General features: G+C 35.7%; 1 non-coding gene and 1 pseudogene across 1 annotated transcript; both read right to left on the bottom strand.

Moving 5' to 3' along the window:
• Window positions 1-9,742: 9,742 nt before the first annotated feature.
• LOC144255985 (olfactory receptor 1A1-like) lies at window positions 9,743-10,672 on the bottom strand (annotated as a pseudogene).
• An 8,733-nt stretch (window positions 10,673-19,405) lies between these two features.
• LOC144256311 (U6 spliceosomal RNA) lies at window positions 19,406-19,511 on the bottom strand. Its single transcript, XR_013344083.1, has one exon. It is a non-coding gene; the product is annotated as a U6 spliceosomal RNA (small nuclear RNA).
• Window positions 19,512-23,156: the final 3,645 nt, after the last annotated feature.

Raw genomic sequence — 23,156 nt, 5'->3', positions numbered from 1 at the left:
TACTTTTTATATAGCTATTGTAAATGGATTTGAATTCTTAGATTCTATTTTAGGTTATTTACTATTGACATATAGCAATGCTACTGATTTGTGTCCAACATCTTTGCTGAATTCATGTATTAGTTTTAATTTTTTTTTGGTGGCATTTGGGGGATACATACACACACACACACACACACACACACACACACGTTATCTTCAAACAGTGACAATTCAATTTTTTCTTTTCCAGTCTGATTGCTCTTTATTTCTTTTTCTTTCCTAACTGTTCAGGTTAGGATTTCTAGCACTATATGAATAAACATAGTGAAAGTGGATCTTTGTATTGTTTTTTCCAGGCCTTAAAGGAAAGCTTTCAAATGTTTTCTCATTCAATATAATGTTAGATTCTGGGTTATTATAAGTGGCCTTTGTACAGTATGTTCCGTGTATACCTAAACTGTTCAGCATTTTTATCATGAAGAGATGTAGAGTTTATCAGATGCCTTTTCTGCATCAATTAAGATGTCATGTGGTTTTTGTGCCTCAATCTCTTGATATGGTATATCATGTTTATTGATTCATCTATACTGAAACATCCTTATACATCAGAATGAATCCCACTTGATCATGGTGAATAATTGCCGCACCCTGGCTGGCTGGGCAAACTAACCGGGGGGGGTGACGAACAACTTGTGTACATAGATACAGCAGGAGTGGGAGCCATTTATTGTAGGACCGGAGGGGTATATATACATTAAACACAGCTTATCTTAATTAACATAAACTAGATACAGCAGTCAACCAATAAGGAATCTCCACACTTAATGGCTCGCTGGCGTTACTTCACAAACCACTCCCTCTGCAATATGCCAGGCGCCATCTTGACTTGTTTACAGACTCTAACAAATAATCTTTTTAATGTGCTGATAGATTTGGCTTCCTAGTTTTTGTTAAGGATTTTTACATCTATGTTCATCAAGGATATTGGTCTATAGTTTTCTTTTTTGTTGTGTATTTATCTGGTTTTTGTATTAGAGTAATGCTGGCCTCATAATGTACTTTTGGAAGAATTCTCTCCTATTTTATTATTTTGAAGTAAGTCATGATTAATTGGAATTATTTTTTTCTGTAGTGTTTGGCAAAATTCAACACTGAAGCTATCTAAACCTGGGCTTTTCTTTGATGGGAGGCTTTTTAAAATAAAAAAAAATTATTACTGGCCCAATCATTGGAGCCTCCAGAAATGTAGTGGGCAAGTAAATGCTTGCATGCCTGCCTGTATTTCACAAATGTTCCCTTTGCTACCTTAATCTTTGGGTCAGACTCCTGCTCAACTCTACACATAGATATGTTGATGATTTAAGGTGTGTTTGACTAAAGCAGGTAACTCTCACCCTTCAAAATTGAAGTCATAGAGATAGAATTGGCCAAGATATTTTCAGGATTTGTAGAGACATCATGGTGAATGGGTTGTCAACCACCAGCTTTTATAACTCCCTAGTCTAGACCTCTAGAGTGACACCTAGAAGTCTCCAATCATTGGCTCAAACCTAAAGCAGGGCTTGGTCATTGTCCTAACTCACTCAGTCTTGCCTCTCTGACTTGTCCTTTCACTGAGTCACTCTCTGGCAGTCACCTCAGATTCCAGAAACAACAGGTTGGAATCATAAACTTCTTGTGACAAGAATCAAAATTATACCCCAAGCAGCATCAACCAGGCACTGTGTGGCCCATCTTCAGGTAAAGATCAACCAGAGCACAGTATGACAGGACTGCTTGACAGTCATACTGTTGTACCCTCTACTCTGGACTTTTGTTTCTTCTCTGTATAATCCTAAAGCTCTCAACAATATCCAAAAGACAGGACTGAGAATGTGGATCACCCCCACCCACTGCCATTTCTTTCCAATGTGGCCACACTTAGCATAAAATTCCTTTCCTGTGTTTACCACCACTTGTCTCCTGTTTGGTCCATTGGAGAAAGTGCTGAATATGCACTGTTAGGATTCCCAGAGTCTTGTCCATCTGGCCTAGGTTTCTGGCAACAATAGTACTTTAAGTATCTGGAAGAAAACTTAACAAACATAAAAGCCATTTATGGAAGGGAGTGGAAAAAAAAATTGAAAATACCTTTTTTCGTGTGTTCTTAAGACATCAAGAATAAGATACAATTTAAAGAAAGGAAATTTAGATGAAAATGAAATTGATCTGCAGACAATTGACAAAAATTAATAAGAAGCAGAAACAGCAGTTTCACCATGGCAGAATAAAGGTCACTTTCCTGGCTTATCCCTGGTGTGAAACCAAGGAAGCAGATAGGCAAGCTTTTCAGCAAGTGGGTGATCAAAAGAAATGGTGGGGGATACTTTTTTGGAATTTAATACTGGACTCAGGATGTTGGATATAATAACATAAGGAAGAAATCCTCAGCGCCACAATCACTGCCACAGCAGGAAGCACCAGCCAGAGTGGTCCCTCAGTGAGCAAAATGGAAGGACAGGGGAATTGAAGGAACCCACATTTTTGGGAGGCCTGAGACATGTCTGGATACAGAGTTTAGTGACCAAAGACACTGCCCATCTAAACCAAAAGGCATGCTACACAATATCCTTGTGTGGGAAAAGAAGCCACCTTCTTTCCAGGCTGCCTGCAAAGGACTAGAAAGAAACCATTTAGCAGCCACAGCATGGGGGCCAGCAGCTGAGGGAGCTGATTCCTGGCAAACCCAAGTGTGGCCTGAAATATAGGCCTGGCTTATCCACACTGTATGCCATACAGTGTGCCTAAGTGTCCAGGAGAAAATCAAACATGAAGAGAACTTTACACAGGGGATAAATGGTTGTGGATACCCACCTGGCTCTCCCACTTCCCCCTCCAGTCTGGCTGCTTGCATGACTGACTGGGAGAGACGCATCTGGCCAGGAATTCAAAAGGGTGTGGATAGGAGAGATTGAGTTTAGAGACTGGACTCAAGACCAGTAAATGTCAGGCCCACGGGTGACATAGTGGTCTAAGAATTGGCTCCTCCACCACATGAATGAAACCCAGGGGAGATCCCTGGGATGCAGTCTTCTAGTGTGCAGGAACAATTGCTGGGCCCTGGAGTTGGGCTGATTTAAAGTCACCAGAACAATTAAAATTCAATGAAAAGGAGCTGGGGTTGTGGCTCAGTGGTAGAGCGCTCACCTTGCACATGCAAGACCCTGGGTTCAAACCTCAGCACCATAAAAAAATAAATAAGTGAAATAAAGGCGTTGTTTCCAACTGCAACTAAAAAATAAATATTTTTTAAAAATTCAGTGAAAAAAACCAAAGCCCATCTAAGCCTAAACTTGCCTCCAGGAATTTGGCCTACAGGATTACCTCTCTTTCCCATGACCCTACCTAACACTACTAAGAAGGGAAGCTGCAAATCTTTTGCATGCCCATGGACACAATTCTTTAATTTTCATCAAGATTTCTCTCTTCTCTGTTTAATTGTGACCTTAATGGTTCATAGACATTTTTGCATATTCATATTTGTTTTTTCTCATTTACAGGATTTTTGAAACCAGTTATTTTTCATGAATTAGTATTTTTGGGACTAGGATGTTTGATTAGTATATTTCAGTTTTGTTTTGTATGCTTTTATTGTTATTTTTAAGTTTAAAAATTTTTTCTTTATATATATATATATTTTTTTCTCTCTCACTAATATTTTCCCCTTGATTCTCTTTATCTATTTTCATCTGCTAACAGCTAATCTCGATTGTTTCACTCTTTCTTGCTTCCTTTAATTTTTTACTTCTATATTCTCTCCTCCTCAAAATGAAGGAATCAATAAACCAAATTAAAAATTCAATGCAATGTGTCACCAGTAGACTGGACAGAGTTTAAGACAATGAAAACAAAATATATAATCTTGAAAACAAAGTTGAGTATACAGAAAAGATGTTAAGAGACCATGAACAGAACTTCCAAGAACTATGGGATAACATAAAAAAAATTAAGATTTATTGGGTTAGATGAAAGCTCAGAGATACAAACCAAAGGAATGCACAACCTCTTCAGTAAAATAATATAAGAAAATTTCCCAAACCTAAATAATGAAATGGAAAATCAAACACAGGAGGCTTACAGGACCCCAAATAGGCAAAATTACAACAGACCTACACATTATTATGAAAATACCAAATATATAGAATAAAGATAGATTTTTATAGGCTGAAAAAGAAAAATGGCTGGTCACATTTAGAGGGCAACCAATCTGGATCCAGTTGGTTTCTCAACCCAGACCCCCCCCCAAAAAAAAAAAGCAGGTCTAGGAATAATATATAACAGCTCTGAAAGGAAATGGATGCCAGCAGGAATACTATACCCAGGAAAATTAAACTTCAGAAATGATGATGAAATAAAAGCTTTGAATAATAAATAAAAGTTAAAAGAATTCACAACTAGAAAGCCTGTTCTACAAAACATATTCAATAAAATATTTCATGAAATGAAATAAAATAAAAGTAAAACCAGCAAAGGAAGGAACTAACTAGAAGAACAGTCAATCAAAGGAGAAACTAATTCAAAGTAAAAACAAGAAATAATTAAAAAAAACAGGGAATAAAAATCGTTTATCAATAATAACATTGAATGTAAGTGGCCTAAACTCATCAATTAAAAGAAACAGACTGGCAGATTGGATTAAAATAAAGGACTCAACAATATGCTGTCTCTGAGAGACTCATGTCATAGGCAAAAACATCCACAGACTGAAGGTGAAAGTATGGGAAAAAATATATCATTCACATGGATTTCATAAAAAGGGGTTTCTATCCCAAATCAGAGAAAGTGATCAGAGGGTCAAAGAAGGACATTAAAAACTGCTTAAGGGAATTATACATCAACAAGGCATAATGATCATAAATATTTATGCCCAAACAATGGAAAATCTATGTACATAAAAAAATCCTTCTCAATTTTAAGAATCAAATAGACCACAACATACTAATACTGGGTGACTTTAATACACCTCTCTCACCACTGGATAGGTCCTCCAGATAAAAAACCAAAGAAAGAAACTATAAAAGTAAAAAATACAATTGATAATTTAGATTTAACAAAACACATCCATAATATTTCATTCATCAATGACCAAATATGCTTTTTACTTTGAAGCACACAGATTCTTATCTAAAATAGACCATATCTTGGGCCAAAGGCAACTCTTAGCAAATTCAAAAAATAGAGATAATTTTACTCTTCATTCTATCAGATATAATGGAATGAAATTAGAAATCAATGATAAAATAAAAATAGAAGCTACTCTAACACCAGGAGACTAAATAATATGCTATTGAGGGATTAATGGATAGCAGAAGAAACAGAGTGAAAAAAAAATATTTGGAGGTAAGTGAGAGTAACAATATAATATATCAAAATCTCTGGGACACTATGAAGGCAGTTCTAAGAAGAAAGTTCATTGCATTGAGCTCATTCTTCAAAAGAATAGAAAGTCACCAAATAAATAAGCTAGCAGTACATCTAAAAGCCCCAGATAAAGAAGAACAAATTAAAAACAAAAGCTATAAAAGACAGAATATAATTAAAATCCAGAACTGAAACCAATGAAATTGAAACAAAAAATTCAAAACATTGATGAAACAAAAAAAGTTGGTTCTTGGAAAAAATAAATAAAATTGATAAATCCTTAGCCCAGCTAATGAAGAAAAAGAGACAGAAAACTCAAATTACTAAAATTCATGATGAAAAATGAAATATTACCATAGGCACTACTGAAGTACACTTTATATCAGAAACTATTTTGAAAATTTATTCTCTAATAAAACAGAAAACCTTGAAGACATGGACAAATTTGAAGAGACCTATGATCTTCCCAAATTGAATCAGGAGGATATAAAAAATTTGAATAAATCAATTTTCAGCAATTAAATTAAAGATGCCATTTAAAGCCTAATGACAAAGAAAAGTCCAAGAAAAGATGGATTCTCAGCTGAGTTCTACCAGACCTTCAAAGAAGAACTAACACTAATCCTCCTTAAAGTATTCCATAAAATAGAAGAGGAGGGAACCTTTCCAAGCTCATTCTATGAAAACTAATATCAATCTGATACCAAAACCAGACAAAGACACAGCAAGGAAAGAAGACTTCAGACCAATATCCTGATGAACATAGATGCAAAAATTCTTAATAAACACTGGCAAATTGCATACAAAAACATATTAAAAAGAGTGCATCATGATCAAGTGAGGTACATCCCAGGGATGCAAGGTTGGTTCAACATATGGAAGTCTATAAACATAATTCATCACATCAATGGACTTAAAGACAAGAATCACATGAGTATCTCAACAGATGCAGAGAAAGCATTTGACATAATACAGTATCCATTCATATTCAAAACACTAGAATAACTAGAGATAGTAGAAAGATACCTCAACACTGTAAAAACTATTCATGTTAAACCCACGGCAAACATCATCCTAAACAGAGAATAATTGAAAGATTCCCTCTAAAAAGTGGAACACGACAAGGATACCCCCTTTCACCACTTCTATTAAACATAGTCCTTGAAACTTCAGCCAGAGCAATTAGAGAGAAGAAAGAAATTAAAGGAATATGGAAAGGAAAATTTTGCTGGTGACATGATTCTATATTTAAAAGACCCCAAAACCTCCACCTGAAAGCTTCTAAGTGAATTCAGCAAAGTAGCAGGATAGAAAATTCATACCCATAAATCAATTGCATTCTTGTACAATTGACAGTCATGAATCAATTGAAATAAAAATTAGGAAAACTATTCCATTTACAATAACCTCAAAAAAGATTTAGGAATCAATCTAACAAAAGATCTGAAAGACCTCTACAATGAAAACTATAAAACACTAAACAAAGAAATTGAAGAAGACCTTAGAATATTGAAAGATTTCTCATGTTCTTGGATGGGAAGAATTAATATTGTCAAAATGGCTATATTACCAAAAGCACTATACAGATGTCATGTGATTCCTAATAAAATTCCAATGATATTCTTTACAGAAACAGGAAAGGAAGTCAATAAATTCATTTGGAAACAGAGAGGCACAGAATACCCAAGGGAGAAGAGTGAAGCAGGAGGCATCACAATAGCAGACTTTAAATTATACTGAAGCTATGGTAAACAAAAACAGCATAGTATAGGCACCAAAGAAACACAAAGACCAATGTAACAGAATAGAAGATAGGGAGACAAACCACCAAAAATACAGTTATCTCACACTAGACAAAGTCACCATAAATGTATATTGGAGAAAAGATAGCCTTCTCAACAAATAGTTCTGGGAAAACTGGAAATCCCTATGTAGCAAAATGAAATCAAACTTTTATTTCTCACCTTGCTCAAAACTCAACTCAAAGTGGATCCGGGACCTAGGCATTAGACTAGAGACTGTGCACCTTCTAGAAGAAAAAGTAGGCCCAACTCTCTATTGTGTTGGCTTAGGAACCAAATTTTTCAACAAGACTCCTAAAGTGCAATATATAAAATAAAAAATCAGCATATGAGATTTTATCAAACTAAAAACTTCTTCACTGCAAAGGAAACAGTCAAGAACACGAAGAGAGGGCCTACAGAATGGGCGAAAATTTTTGCCACTTACATACACCTCAGGTAGAGCATTAAATCCAGGATATATAAAGAACTCAAAAACTTAACACACATACACACACACAAACAAACAAAAAAAAACCCACCCAAATGCTCCATCAATAAATGTGCAAAGGAACAGAACAGACACTTCACAGAAGAAGAAAAACAATCAGTCAACAAATACATAAAAGACTGGTCAACATCTCTATCAAGTAGAGAAATGCAAATTAAAACTACACTGAGATTTCATCTTACTCCCATCAGAATAGCAATTATCAAGAATATAAATAACAATAAATATTGATGAGGCTGTAGTGGAAAAGTTACACTTATACAAGGTGGTAGGACTGCAAATTTGTGCAGTCACTCTGGAGAACAATGTGGAGATTCTCAGAAAATTTAGAATGGAACCACCATTTGACCCAGTTATCCCACTCCTTAGCATATATCCAGAGGAGTATACATCAATATTTATGGCAGCTCAATTCACAGTAGCTAAACTATTGAACCAACCTAGGTGCCCTTCAACAGATGAATGGATAAAGAAAATGTGGTGTATATACACCATGGAATATTATTCAGCCATAAAAAATGAAATTATGGCATTTTTTTCCATTGAATGAATGGAATTGGAGACTATCATGCTAAGTGAAATAAGCCAATCCCCAAAAAACAAATGCTAATATTCTCTCTGATATGTGTATGCTAACACAATAAGGAGGTGGAGGGAAGAATAGAAGTTCATTGGATTAGATAAAGGGAATGAAGGTAAGGGAGGGGGATGGGAATAGGAAAGACAGTAGCATGGATCGATAATTATTTTCCTGTGTTCACCCGACCAGCGTAACTCCACATCAGGTACAAGCATGAGAATGGGAAGTTATACTCCACGTGTGTATAATATATGAAAATACAATCTAGTGTCATGTATTTCTAAAAAGAACAAATAAAAAAAATGAACCACATCTCCAAACTGATGACTGCTCAGGATTCTGTCTAACCTTTACAACTACAAACAGTAGTTCTTATTTTTAATTTCCCTTTTGTTATGAGGGAGGGCCTGAATCTTCAAAACAAAGTAAGAATTGCATTAAGTAGCACTGGGTAGCCCTGCATGATTTTCCTCTGTTCTCCCACATCCATTCTTCTCTGCTCCCATCAGGCTCTGCACCCAGGGAAGTTGATCCATGTGGACCCCACAATGGGCTGCCTTATGCTCTGGCTTCTGATTGGGTCAATGGAGAGCTACAGAAGAAATACGATAAGGAAAGAGAGTGAGGTGAGTTTATTCCTCAGCTGCTAATTCTTTTTTTTTGGTCAATGTACCTTCATTTCATGTTGCCTTGAATTATGACAGCAATTTATTACACCAGCACTATATTCATTAATTAAATGAGAATAATTATTATTTTAAGCTATAGAGTCCTTTTAGAAAAAAAACCTTATAATCTTAAGAGACAGTCTGTGTTAATCAAATATGAAGGAAGCACAAAAGTATATTACCAGATTGCTGAAAGATTTTAAGGATGGATAAATCATGTCTAGTCCAGTTATCTCTAATCATTATCAGACTATGCATGAGAGACAATCTTATCATTCATCCATTCCAACTTTGCCCATGTTTACTTTAGGGGACCAAGATTGTGAAGATATAGTCACATGTGAACATAGCTCCTGCCCTTGGGGGATTGCAAGCTTAGTAGGCAGGATTATACCTAATCATATCATCAAGAACATTAATCAAATAGAAATTGGCATGCAAATGGTGACCTGAAGTCTTCAAAGCATGAGCTGAGGTGACCACACCCTGTGACACCAGCAGGACCGACATTAGGATTCCAATATGTATACATAAAAGCCGAGGCTCACACTTTTCCAATTTTACTCTGCTAGTCAGTTGTCTAAGTGAAACATGAACCCCATAGCGGTGCTGCTGTTCTGCCAAAAGGAACATAAATGTGGTCAAAGTGATGATTTTCATAAATTGTTTTATCAAATGTCACAAGATTTTGGAAACTAGGAATTTAAGGCTGCAAAGTTCCAAGGCAGAACTTCTCTATAGAAGAAGATACTGGAGGTGGAATTCCAAGTTCCTTCCTCCCAGTGGTGAGCACTGTATGCAGTGTATGACCTCACATTGGTTATGAAGAGCTTCTTCTGTGAAAGAGTTTCTTCAGAGCAGCCTTCATGTCTTGGTTTCTCAGACTGTAGATGAAATGATTTAACATTGGGGTCACTGTCATGTACATCACAGCAAGCACAGCATCCTTTAGGCTGTAACTGGTCAGAGGTCGGAAATACATGCCCATGACTGTCCCATAGTACAAGGAAACAACTGTGAGGTGAGACCCACAGGTGGAGAAGGCTTTGCATACACCCTTCGTGGATGGAACGCGGAGGACCGTAGAAAAGACACGAACATAGGAGACAAGGATGCACAGTAATGGCACAGAGAAAACACCAACCCCTAGGTACATCATCTTCACGTTCAAATGTATGTCAGAACAGGACAGCTTGAGCAAGGGAGAAATGTCACAGTAGAAGTTGGCCACTTCCTTGCTGCCACAGAAGGACAGAGCAGCTGTGAGCAGAGTGTGAGGAAGGGCATTGGCATTTCCAATCACCCAGGATGCAACCACCAGCAGGACACAGGACCTTGGACTCATGATGGTTGTATAATGAAGAGGGCGGCTGATGGCCACCGCTCAATCATATGCCATGGCCGCCAGCATGTAGCTGTCTGTGTTGGCCAAAGCTATCATGAAATACATTTGTGTCAGGCATCCCCCAAAGGAGATGGCTTTGCTGCCCAGGAGATGATTGGCCAGCATCTTAGGGATGGTTACAGAGGAGAAGAAGATGTCGACAAGGGAGAGGTTGGCCAGGAGGAAATACATGGGGTTGTGGAGGTGGCTGTCAGAGAGAATGGCGAGGATGATGAGCAAGTTTCCCACCACTGTGATGGGGTAAATGAACAGGAAGAGGATGAAGAAGAAATCCTCCTGCTCCTGCTGACCCATGACTCCCAAGAGGATGAACTCCATGGTAGAAGACTGGTTTCCTTCCCTCATGGTTCCTTCAACATGAAAGGCAAGAAGAGTCCAGAATTATTAGTGCTATTACTGTGCATTATGATCTTCTGTATGCAGCACTTCTAACTCCAGTGATCTGCTTTCTCAATGCCTGCCTTTTTAAAATCCAGAGATACTCAAACTTTGAAGAAACATATCTGTTGGTCTCTGGGACTAATTGACATTCACTCCATCACTCATGTCTGAGAAGTGAGCAACGTGTGAATCAGAAATGCTCATCCTCCCCTGTCAGTGCACCCTAAACTCTCAAGATTCAATCATTTCATAATTAAATCTCATATTCCATGGTCTAGAGTCTATATTAGACCTTATGGAAAAATCAAAATATGTGCCAAATACAGTTTATTCATTCATTCATTCATTCAGTGGATAAGACATAGTCCCTGCTCTCAAGGACCTGATAATTTAATGGAGAAGCCAGAACACACACTGATTTTATTATATATGATAAGGAACAGACGGACTTTGGAGTTTTGGACTAATTTCTCCAGGCCATGGATCAATTAGTAGATAGAAGGGCCTGGAAATGTGGAATTGTTCTATTTACCAAACAAAGAGTGATCCCAGACCCCATAAGGTAATGGGTCTGTAGGGGCATTGGGAGATTGGAAATCACAAGGATCTCTGGGTTTAGATTCCACCAAATTAAACCAGTGAATTTTCTCCCTTGGTGTCTCATTTTGGAAATAGACTTTTGCTGTTGTTACAGAGTGTGTGAGAATTATAGACCACCATGCTTATTGAGCAACATTGAAAGGGAAAAAAATCCTTTAGTGAGCAAGACAGGCAAGCGACTGGGAGCAAGCTAGTGCCTCAAAGAACTCTCAGCACTTGAACTGTGGAAGCACAGCGTTTATAAAAACAAAAACCACCAAAACCACAAGGAGGTAGGTGAGAAAAGACTTTGTTGAGACAGATATTTTGATTACATGAGAGAATTGTTTTGATTATACATTTCAGAGTCATTTTTGTTATATATGAGGGCCATAGTCAGGGCCGTGGAAGGTCCTACTCTACTGTCAACATACATACAGCTGTCAGGAGGCTGAAAAGAAAACATTTTAAGCAAACATAAAATGGAGTCAGGTCAGAACAAAATGGTATTATTTTGATTCTTTTATATTTCACCACTTCCTTTAAGATGTTTTGTATCTGACAAGCCCTCAAATATACAGAATCACCATGCTTTTCTCTTCAGACTTCTTTCTGTTCTTAGTTATTTTGTGTTGTGACTCATGCAACTCCACAGTACCTACAAAAACTGTTTAATAAGCTCACAGGTCTAGTTTGGCAGGCCTAGTCTCTTCTTTTCATGTCAATCATCTGGACAACATGTTTTGCCACCCCACTTAGTATATATTTAGTCTAAGAAGAATGCAAGATTTTGGAAAGTGGAATATCATATATTGTTTATTTTTAACTTCTCCAGAATGATAATGGATAAATGTTGTTCTTTGCAAATACCAATAAGCTTTCCCTCCACATTGCTTGAGTGAATCCTGGTTTATTGTATTCCCTACATGTAGGATACTCACAAGAAAAATCTCCCAATTTAGTTCTTATCAGTGCCTTGGTTATTTTGATTCTTGTTTTACTATAATGTCTATGTCATTCTGCCTTTATAACTAAGAAATTATTTCTAATTTATGTAAATTAGAAAATATTATTTCAAAAAGATTCTACATTAAAAATAGTTGTAGAAAATTTTGAGGCCTCTAGAAATAATTCTAACTAAAGAGGTCCAAAACAGGGAACTTTAGGATCTGGACTCAGGCTGAGGTTTGTACCTACCCTGATTTAACTACTGCAACTCAATGTGACTTTTGAAAATTTATTTCACCTGATAAATAATATCTTATAAAATGGCATAATAGTTCAACTTACCTTGTGGGGGCTTTGCAAAGGTCAAGGAAAGGAATGCATGTGGTGAAGATGCTGGCGATCTACTGCTTGATGTTGGTGTTATAAACCATCTGTAATGTCCACAGCCCTCACCTGTGGAGTCAGCTTAGATGTTATCAAGAAATGTCCTGGACAGGAGGCTGTCACTGCTTTTCCACACATGGGAAGTTTGCAGGCAGCTGGTATACCATCGGCTAGCCTTCCTTTTGGAGTTCAAGCTTTCCTGGGTCTCTGTGAGCAAGGTAGAGAAGACAGGTCCAGGATGGTTTGGAAAGAGGCACTCTTAGTTGACCTATGGAACTGAAGGGACAGAAAGAACTGTTCAGGATGGAGCCTGAGAAGGAGAGATCTAGTTTCCAATTCAAAAAAGCTGGGTAGGCCATAGGAGAAAGGTGGTTAGTAATGAGCCACCAGGTTATAAGTCTCCTAAGCCACGACTCTCCTGTGTCTTCATTCAGGTCAAAGAGTAATTGTTGGGACTCATTGACACTCCTGGTCCCTGAGGGGATATAGTGGCTCCCAACAGTGATCTTCCCCAGAAGGTAGGATGGGTGAAAAGACTTCTTGGAGACTGTGTCTCCAGGGTCTGAGCTGTGGGCTGACCTATTCTACCTCTTTGTAATCTCTCCTCTGTTGTTTAGCTTACTCTTGAAACCCCCTGTTGGGAGTTGCAAGGAGTATGGTTCAGTTGAGCTTCTGGCTTTTCTACCTTCCTATTCTGTTAAGTGTGACAAAGAAAAAGAATTGTACTTCATCTTTTCCATTGAATTTGACTTGGAGAGTTTTAGGGTGCAAGGTATACTCTCTTTAATGTAGCATGCAGAGAGTTGGTCTCCACATTTTCTAGGTACTTAAGAGATGAAAAGGATCTAGATGTCATGTAGTCCACTTTATGCATATGTCATCTTTAGAATAGCTCTGAATAATGGTTATTGTCCCATGATTTAGCACTTCCTATGGTAGTGAGCCACTATCTCCTGTAGAGGGTAATGGTGATTATAAGCCTTGAAAGCATGACCCGTTGACTCTGCAATTTAGTAAATATAACTGACCTTGAGCCATTATTTATGAAAATAATAATGATAATGAGAAAAACATTGTTATAATAATGATTGAATGAATTAGTAGCTGGAAAAATTCTTTTTTTATTTTAAAAAATTTTATATTTAGAATACAAAGTTATTCAATATATACAATATAGACACATTCTCCATACAAGGAAAATTATTCAAAAGCCTAACACCAAAAATCTTGAAAACAAATGAGTCTTAGTTTTTGTTCTTAGAATGTTCTGGGTGCAAGATACCTTGTATAATTATCTAATCCACAACTTCAACTGTAAGCTGAAACTGCTTCTGTGAGAAAGAAGTTCCTTTTAAAAATCTGTTCTTTTTAGATATACATGACACTAGAGTGTATTTTGACATATCATACATACATGGAGAATAACTTCTCATTCTTGTAGTTGTACACGACGTTAAGTTACACTGTTCATATATGAACATAGGAAAGTTATGTCTGGTTCATTCTACTGTCTTTTGTATTCCCATCTTACCTCCTTTACCTTCATTCCCCTTTGTCTAATCCAATGAACTTCTATTCTTCCCTCCCCTCTCCTTGTAACAGAGAGAGCATTCAGCTTTTTTTTTTTTTTTTTTTTTTGGCATTGCCTTATTTTACTTAGCACAATAGTCTCCAGTTCTATCCATTCATCAGCAAATACCATAATTTTATTCACTTTATGGACAAGTAATATTCCATTGTGTATATGTACCACATTTCCTTTATTCATTCCTATGTTGAGGGGTACGTAAGCTGGTTCCATAGTTTAGCTATTGTGAATTGTGTTGCTATAAACATTGATGTAATAAGCTGTTTTTAAGTCCTTTGGGTATAGGCCAACAAGTGGGATAACTGTGCCAAATGGTGGTTCCATTCCAAATTTTCTGTGGAATCTGCTTTGCAGAGTGGTTTCACCAATTTCTAGTCCCACCAACAATGTATGAGTCTTTCACCTCTTTTTTCAGATTTATTCTAAAATATTTTATGTTACTTTTTTAGGCTATTGTGAATGGGATAGTTTTCTTAATTTCTCTTTCATATGATCTATCACTGATATACAGGCATGCAATTGATATATCAGGGTGAATTTTATATCCTGCTACTTTGCTGAATTCATTTATGAGTTCTAGAAATTTTCTGGTGCAGTTTTTTTTGGGTCTTCTAAATGTAGAATCATGTTGTCAGCAAATATGGATAGTTGGAGTTCTTCTTTTCCTATTTTGTATCCCCTTAATTTCTTTCTTTTCTCTAATTGCTCTGGTTAGAGTTTCAAGGACTATGTTGAATAGAAGTGGTGAATGTGGGCATTCTTGTCTTGCTTCAGTTTTTAGAGGGAATGCTTTCTTCATTTAGGATGATGTTGGCTTTGGGTTTAACATATATGGCTTTTATAATGTTGTGGTGTGTTTATACTATCCTAAGTTTTCCTAGTGTTTTGAACATGAATGGATACTCTATTTTGTCCAATGCATTTTCTGTGTCTATTGAGATAATCATGTGTTTCTTGTCTTTAAGTCTATTGATGTGAAGAATTATGTCTATTGATTTCTGTATGCTGAACCAACATTACATCCCTGGGATTAATCCCACTTGATCATGGGACTACACTATCTTTTTAAAATGTTTTGAATGCAATTTGCCAGTATTTTATTAAGAATTTTTGCATCTATGTTCATTGGGGATATTGATCTGAAGTTTTAATTTCTTGTTGTGTCTTTGTCTGGTTTTGGTATTAAGAATGAGTTTGGAAGGGTTTTTCCTTTTCTATTTCAAGGAATATTTTAAGGAGGGTTAGTATTAGTTCTTCTTTGAATGTCTGGAAACCAAGGCTGAGAATCTGTCTTCTCTTGGGCTTTTATTGGTTAGTAGGCTTTTGATGGCATCTTTAATATCCTTGCTTGAAATTGATCTTTTTAAATTTTACATATCCTCCTGCTTCAATTTGGGTAGGTCATGTATCTCTAGAAATTTGTTGATGTCTTAAAGATTTTCTCTTTTATTAGAGTGTAAAATTTCAAATTAGTTTCTGATTATCATTTGTATTTCAATGGTGCCCATTGTGACATTTCCTTTTAATTACAAATTTTAGTAATTTGAATTTTCTCCTTTTTCTTCACTAGCTTGGCTAAGGGTTTATCAATTTTATTTTTTTGTTTTATTTTGTTGATTTTTAAAATTTTATTTGTTTCAATTTCATTGATTTCAGCTCTGATTTTAATTATTTCCTGTATTGTACTGCTTTTGGTGTTGATTTGTTCTTTTTCTAGGGCTTTGAGATATAATGTTAGGTTATTTATTTGGTGACTTACTATACTTTTAATGAATGAGCTCAATGTGATGAACTGTCCTCTTAGAATTGCCTTTATAATGTCCTAGAGATTTTGATATGTTGTATTGCTATTCTCATTTACCTGTAAGTATTTTTTTTTATTTCATCACTGATTTCCTGTGCTATCCATTGGTCATTCAATAGCATATTATGTAGTCTCTAGGTATTAGAGTAGCTTCTATTTTTTATTTTATTGTTTATTTCTCATTTCTTTCCATTATGATATGACAGAATGCAAGGTGTTATCTCTCCTTCTTCTTCTTCTTCTTCTTTTTTTTGCTAAGAGTTACTTTATGGACTAATATCATGGTCTATTTTAGAGAAGGATCTATGTGCTGCTGAGAAGAAAGTATATTCAGTCATTGATGGAAGAAATATTCATATATGTCTGTTAAGTCTAAATTATTAATTGTAGTTTTTTAGTTCTATAGCTTTTTTATTTAGTTTTTATTTGGAGGATATATCCAGTGGTGAAAGAACTGTGTTAAAGTCACCCAGTATTATTGTATTATGGTCTATTTGATTCTTGAAATTGAGAAGAATTTTTTTGATGTACATAGGTGCTCCATTGTTTAGGGCATAAATGTTTATGATTGTTATGTCTTGTTGATGTATAATTTCTTTAAACAGTATGAAATGTCCTTCTTTGTCCCTGCTGATTAATGTTGGCTTGAAGTCCATTTTATCTAATATGTGCATAGAAACTCCTGCTTGTTATGAGATCCATGTGTATGACATGTCTTTTTTTCCCCTATACTTTTATCTTCATTCTGTGGATGTCTTTGCCTATGAGGTGAATCTCTTTTATTGGGTCTTGTTTTTTAATCCAATCTGCCAGTCTATGTCTATGTCCTTTGATTGATGAGTTTAGGCGATTTTCATTCAATGTTATTATTGAGAAATGACTTTTTTAAATATTTATTTTTTTAGTTGTAGTTGGAAACAATAACTATATTTTATTTATTTATATGTGGTGCTGAGGATTGAACCCAGAGCCTCGAGTGTGCTAGGCGAACATTCTACTGCTGAGCTACAACCCAAGCCTAAGAAATGATTTTTATTCCCTGTCATTTTGATTTATTTTTGTTTTTTAATTTGAAGTAGTTTCTCCTTTGGTTGACTATTCATCTAGGGTAGTTTCTTCCTTTGCTGTTTTTTTCCCTTTTATTTTTCCTTTCTTTTCATGAAAATTTTTATTGAGTATGTTTTATAGAACAGACTTTCTATTTGAGAATTCTTTTAACTTTTGTTCATCATTCAGTTTTTATTTCATTATAATTTCTGAAGCTTCATTATTCAAAATACATGTATGAAGATGTGAATTTGGTGTCAACATACCTTATACATAATCAAAGATGATAAATTATGGTATAATGGTATATTAAGAATTGTAATGCAAAAATAAATAAATTAATTAATTTAAAAAAGAAAATATGAAACATAAATGGGAAATAATGAGCTAATATTTGAAGATAGCTTTGATGATGTAAAAATTCAACTTGTTTATATAAGCTAACTAGACATACATGCATGGAAGTTAGTTTCCCTGTTGATGAGCTTATTGCTAAAAAACAAAATGGAACAAAGAATGATAATTTGATATTCTCTTGGTTGGTCTCAATGACCAGGAATTATTAGAGGACATTGACAATATATGGATTCTAGATAGGTGAGCAGGGGATTCAGGGGATTAGCTATCTGATTTAGCAATATATGTGTGCATTTTTGTTGAGATTTATAGGCAAACTCTAACTAAGTACATAATATATCAAGGAGTGTGTAAGACAAAAATGGTGGATGATTAAAATTCACAAATAGTTTCTATTAATACAGAACTGTGGCTTTCCAGTATTGCAGGGTAAAGTTCTTTTGTATTACACTTCAGATGACATGAACAAGCAAGTAAGTAGAAGGGTCCCAGGCCTCAAATCTTGCCTCAAGCAGACCAGGTTGACTTTTGTCCCTTTTACTTAAAATGTCACATAAGCCTTTCTTTTAGGTTAAGGGTTTAGGTTGAAAAAAACTTTGAAAATTCCTACATAAAAATTATATTTAAAATACTTCTAAAACAATTCTTAAATGATCAAAATGCTTTATTTTTTAAAAAACAGTAAACTATTGTGTATTTTTATCTAAAAAAAATTTCTGAAGCTTAATTTTTCTGGGTATAGGATTCCTGGTTGGCATTTATTTTCTTTCAGAGCTTTTATATATTATTCCAAGACCTGATTGCTTTGAGGTTGTGGGTTGAGAAATTAACTGAGATCTGGATTAGTTTTCCTCTAAGCATGACCTGTCATTTTTCTGGCAACCTTTAACACTTTATCCTTATTTTGCATTTAGGTATTTTCACAATAATGTGCTTTGTTGTGGGTCTTTTGTAATTTTGCATATTTGGTGTCCTGTAAGCCTCTTATATTTGATTTTCCATTTCATTATTTAGGTTTGGGAAATTTTCTGATATTATTTTATTAAAAAGATTGTGCTTTGATTTCTATCTCTGAGTCTTTTTCCTATTCCAATAAATCTTAAATTTGATCTTTTCATGTTATCCCATATTTCTGTTTATGATCTCTTAAAATATTTTATGTCACCTTTATTTTCAGGATTGTAAATTTCATCTTCATTACCTGAAACTCTGTCTTCCAATTGGTCTAGTGTGATGGTAATGCTTTCCATTGAATTTTTATTTGGTTTATTGATTTCTTCATTTTGAAAATGTATGCTTGTTTGTTTTTCAGAATATCTATCTATTTATTGAAATGATCTTTTGCTTCCTGTATTTTTTCTCTGATTTTACTCCTTACATTGTCCTTTACCTCATGGATAAAGTTTAAATATGTACATTCTTAACTCCTTATCTAACATTTCTTTCTCTGTGGTTTTGATGGATTCTATTGTTTTTTTTTTTTTTTTTTGGAGGGGGGAATGATTTGTTCTCTTGGTTTTTCATGTTGTTTGTATATCTACTCATCTAACAGTATGGATCTGAAGCAATAGAGTTTCTATCCTGTGGACTTATAGTGTTGCTGAGGTTTCCAGTAACTAACAGTTTAGGGTGAAACAAATAATAACAATCAATGCAAGCAATAAACAGCATTAAACCCAATAGTTTCTGCTATGATGTTTACAATGTTAATTGTCATAATAAACAGGAACAATGTAATTAGTTATTGCACAATAAAACAATAATTTTGCAAAAGAGTTTATAATTTCAAATGGTAGACTGGGAGAGAAGAGGCATGATATAGGATGTGATGATTATGTGGGAGGAGGAGAGAAGATAGAACTAAAAAATTAGAGGCGGATTGAAAAAGAGAACAATAGAGATTTGCTGTTAGCAGAGGAAAAGAGAGAGAGAATCAAGGGAAACAGATAAATGAGAGAAAAATATATATAAAGTGAAAATTTTAAAAATAAAAAACATGGAATGCTTAATGAATTTGCAAGACATCTTGTGCAGTGGCCCTGCTAATCTTCTCTGTATTGTTCCAATTTTAGTATATTTGCTGCCAAAGTGAGCACTGGAAGAAATTTTTAATATGGTATTTGGCACAGAGTTAACTGGCATTTTACCACCTCTAAACCAACACCATAACATTACCCTTATGGAATATTCACTTCCTATTTTACTCTATGTATGTATGTATTTTACCACATCTTGTATCAGACTCTACATGGTAGGTGTAAAATTCTTACAGGCTGTAAGTCTTTTTGCTTGTTTCTAAAGAGCCAATCCTTGGGGTATGTGAGTTGAAGTGCAGGAAGGTGGGTTCATTCAAGGGCCATCCCTGTGAAGATGGAGGGGCTGTCATCCTCAAACATCCTCTTAGGGAACTCAGGTACTTGAAAGAGATTTCACAGGGAGGAAAGGAGGTGTGTGGGATGGTAAAGGAAGGCTACCTACTGAATGGGGTCTTTGTCATCCAGGGGTTGTTTCTTTTATTTTTTTTCAGAATATCCCTGGGATAACAATTAACTTTCATCTCATAGGCCATCTCTAGAATTCTTTAGAGGGGCTGGGGATATGGCTCAAGCGGTAGTGCGCTCGCCTGGCATGCTCGAGGTCCTGGGTTCGATCCTCAGCACCACATACAAATAAAATAAAGATTTGTGTCCACCGAAAACTAAAAAATAAATAAATATTTAAAAAAATAGAATTCTTTAGATAGATACATTAATCCTTGCATGTTAAACAGTATTCCATTTATTACTATAGAACAGAATTAGAAGTCCTTGGCTCATAGTTTGATATTATCTGAAGACCATCAACTGTCCCAGACTCTGAAAAACTAAAGGAAGGTTACTGATGATGTGATCTTGGGACCAGTATTTATATCTTTTTCCTGCAATAATTGAGTCCAACCATTAGCATATCATTCATTCAAAGGTGATTTTTTTACAATTTCCAACACTTGGCAAAAGTAAAAACAAAAAAAAATAACTTTGCAAGGTGTAAATTGTAAAGTAGAGCTAATCTCAAATAGGGTGACTTAAGACACATGTTCTTGCCATTGTCCCTATTACAAAGTGTTGGGGATTGAAGCCTGGGGTGCCCTACCACGGAGCCACAGCCTCCTATCTTATTTATTTTTTATGTTGAGAGAGGGTTTTGCTAAGTTGTCAGGATGGGCTCAAATTTTTGTCCTCCTGCCTCAGACTTCTAGGTTGCTGGTATTGTTACATGTGCCACCATGCACAACTGATATTTTTGTATTTTATTGATGAGGATTACTTTTTCCCAGAAAAATGTCAATGCCAAAGAATAACACATTATTTAAAAACAAATAGGAGTTAAAAGTGGCTTGAGATTTTTCCTGAAAATACCCATGCCAGAAGAAAATCTTACAACTTAACATTCTATACCCAGCCAGGTTATTTATTATGTTTGCAAAATTAAATGAAAATACTGAAAATATTCTTAATAGCATTTTCTTGACATAGCTTTAAACAATCTATATTTTACCTCTCAATAATTTAACAAAGACCATGTATTTGAAGACTGGGAGAATTTGAAACTTCTAGTGAAAGGTGAAGAAGAGTGGCTAGTGGCCAAAAGAAGATAAAGAGAAGAACGTATTAACAGAATGAAAATGCCCATAAAAGAAGGGTCCAAAGCCCTCTTGATGTGCCCCATTATGTAACCTGTCATTCCAGATGCCTTCAATGGAAGGGTGCAGAAGACTAAAGTTCACATTCCTGGCAGCAGCATGAGCTGTGCATTAGCTGCCTGCTTTAGAGAAAGACTGTTGTTGGAAATGCTGTGTTTATCTTGATTTTTCTTTCATTTTCACCTGAGATGAAAGATTATCCCACAGATGCTGTTTTGATCATTACAAAATGTAAGGTAGCATCAAAACATCACACATTCCCCCATAAATATATACAACAATCATGTGTCATTTAAAAACAAATTAACAAATAAAGAAAGTTACATTCCATAGGACATAAATGTAATCTTTGAAATCCAAGTACCTTGAAAAAAAATTTTTTTTCCAAGATGATTATCTGACAACTGAACAGAATGCTTACAGCTGAAAACTGTCACTTAGGTCTTTATCCTAGACAGGGAGTAAAATGGAGTATTTTGTTGATTGTTTAATTTGACATTTGAAAACAGTGGATCAAATGAACCACACTTAAAAGCTGATTTCCAGCTCAGAAATCTGTCTTCCCTCTGTAGCTGCAAAAACCAATATTTTTATTTACAATTTCCCTTTTGTTAATAGTGCCTGTTTCTTTGAAGGAAGATCCCGGGTTATAGGGGTGAGGGTTTACAGTTGCAGCCCCATTCCAGTGCTCAATCCTCCAGGTGCCATGCTTAGGTAAGGGCACTGGTGGGGAGGAAGTGAGACTCTGCAATGAGGAGTGGGACATCTGGGCACTGGCATTCAGTGCTGACCACCATTTTGTGGACATCACTCCAGAATTACAGATTTTGTCTGCTGTTTTCTTATACTGAGGTTCAGGGTGTGCACATTTTGCCAGGAATACCACAGAAATGATATTTTGTTCTTCTCAGTGCATTGATTCAGAAGCCCCATGATTTGTTCTAATACGGGCATGTTGACTCTTAAAATTACTTAAAATAGGTGATATATACACAGAAGTGTGTCCTGAGCAGACACTAATTTTCCTTTGTCATAAATAAATATCCTGCAGCAACTATTACTGTGATGTTTGCTCAGTATTGCTTTTTTTTTATCCTAATGCCATCCTGGCTTCAAAATTTATAAGTTGAAATTCTATCCCTAGGAAGAACTTTTCTTTCTTGTTGCTTTGCTTATTTATTTATTCATTCATTTGTCCATTCATTCATTAATCTATTTATGTCAGTATGATATACTTACTTTTATTTTATTATTTTGGTTATAATTAATTCCATCATTTATTTTGTTACTCCATTGTTCCAAACTTGACCAACAAAACCCCCTGAATTTGGCTTCTCTGTCTCTTGGCATATTTCCATTGAGCCTTGTGTCTCACTCTTGGTCCCCTCCCCATGCCCAACCATGATTAGGATGACCTTCTTATAAACACTGTGATAAAAAAAAATCCATGCTGAAATGATAATGAAAATGACTTCATATATTTTTTGCTACCTGAGTAGTTATTCCCTTTCCACAAGAATTCCACACGATGAAATACTAACAGAGCACATTTCTGACTTCATTTAAAGAAAATAATTTCAAATGTTGTGGACCAAAGGATATTTTTTTCTTTTTTAATGGATGGAACAGGCCCTTTAGTTCAGTACAAGAAACATACTTCTACCTGTTATTTATTTGTATTTTTATTGGAGGAAGCACAATGCCACTGGACCTTATCTTTCCCCCTTCTAAGAAATTGCTCCTGAGGGAATGTGTGGGGCATGGGACAATTATGAAGCTCCAGCCTCCCAGAGGACACTAGAGAGCTCACACTGATTCTACCTGGGTTGTAAATAGATGGATAAGTCCTCTCATAGTCCAGGACTGAGACTCTGGCTGTTTCAGAGGTCCTGATGTTAATGAAAGGAACCCCCCATTTGCAATCCAGCTGCAGTTGGGGTGCAGGAAAGCCCCACTGCACCAGAGGGGGCAAGCAAGCTTGTTATCATACTCTTTGTTCCAGACAGAGACAGTCTCAGAGTGCTGACAGCTTTTTCATGTTAAGTCCCTGACTTAGAGG

The sequence above is a fragment of the Urocitellus parryii genome, chromosome 7 (genome assembly GCF_045843805.1).
Source record: "Urocitellus parryii isolate mUroPar1 chromosome 7, mUroPar1.hap1, whole genome shotgun sequence".
In the NCBI taxonomy this organism is placed as follows: Eukaryota; Metazoa; Chordata; class Mammalia; order Rodentia; family Sciuridae; genus Urocitellus; species Urocitellus parryii.
The sequence above is the reverse complement of the archived record's forward strand: the minus strand, read 5'-3'. Positions and strand labels throughout refer to the sequence as shown.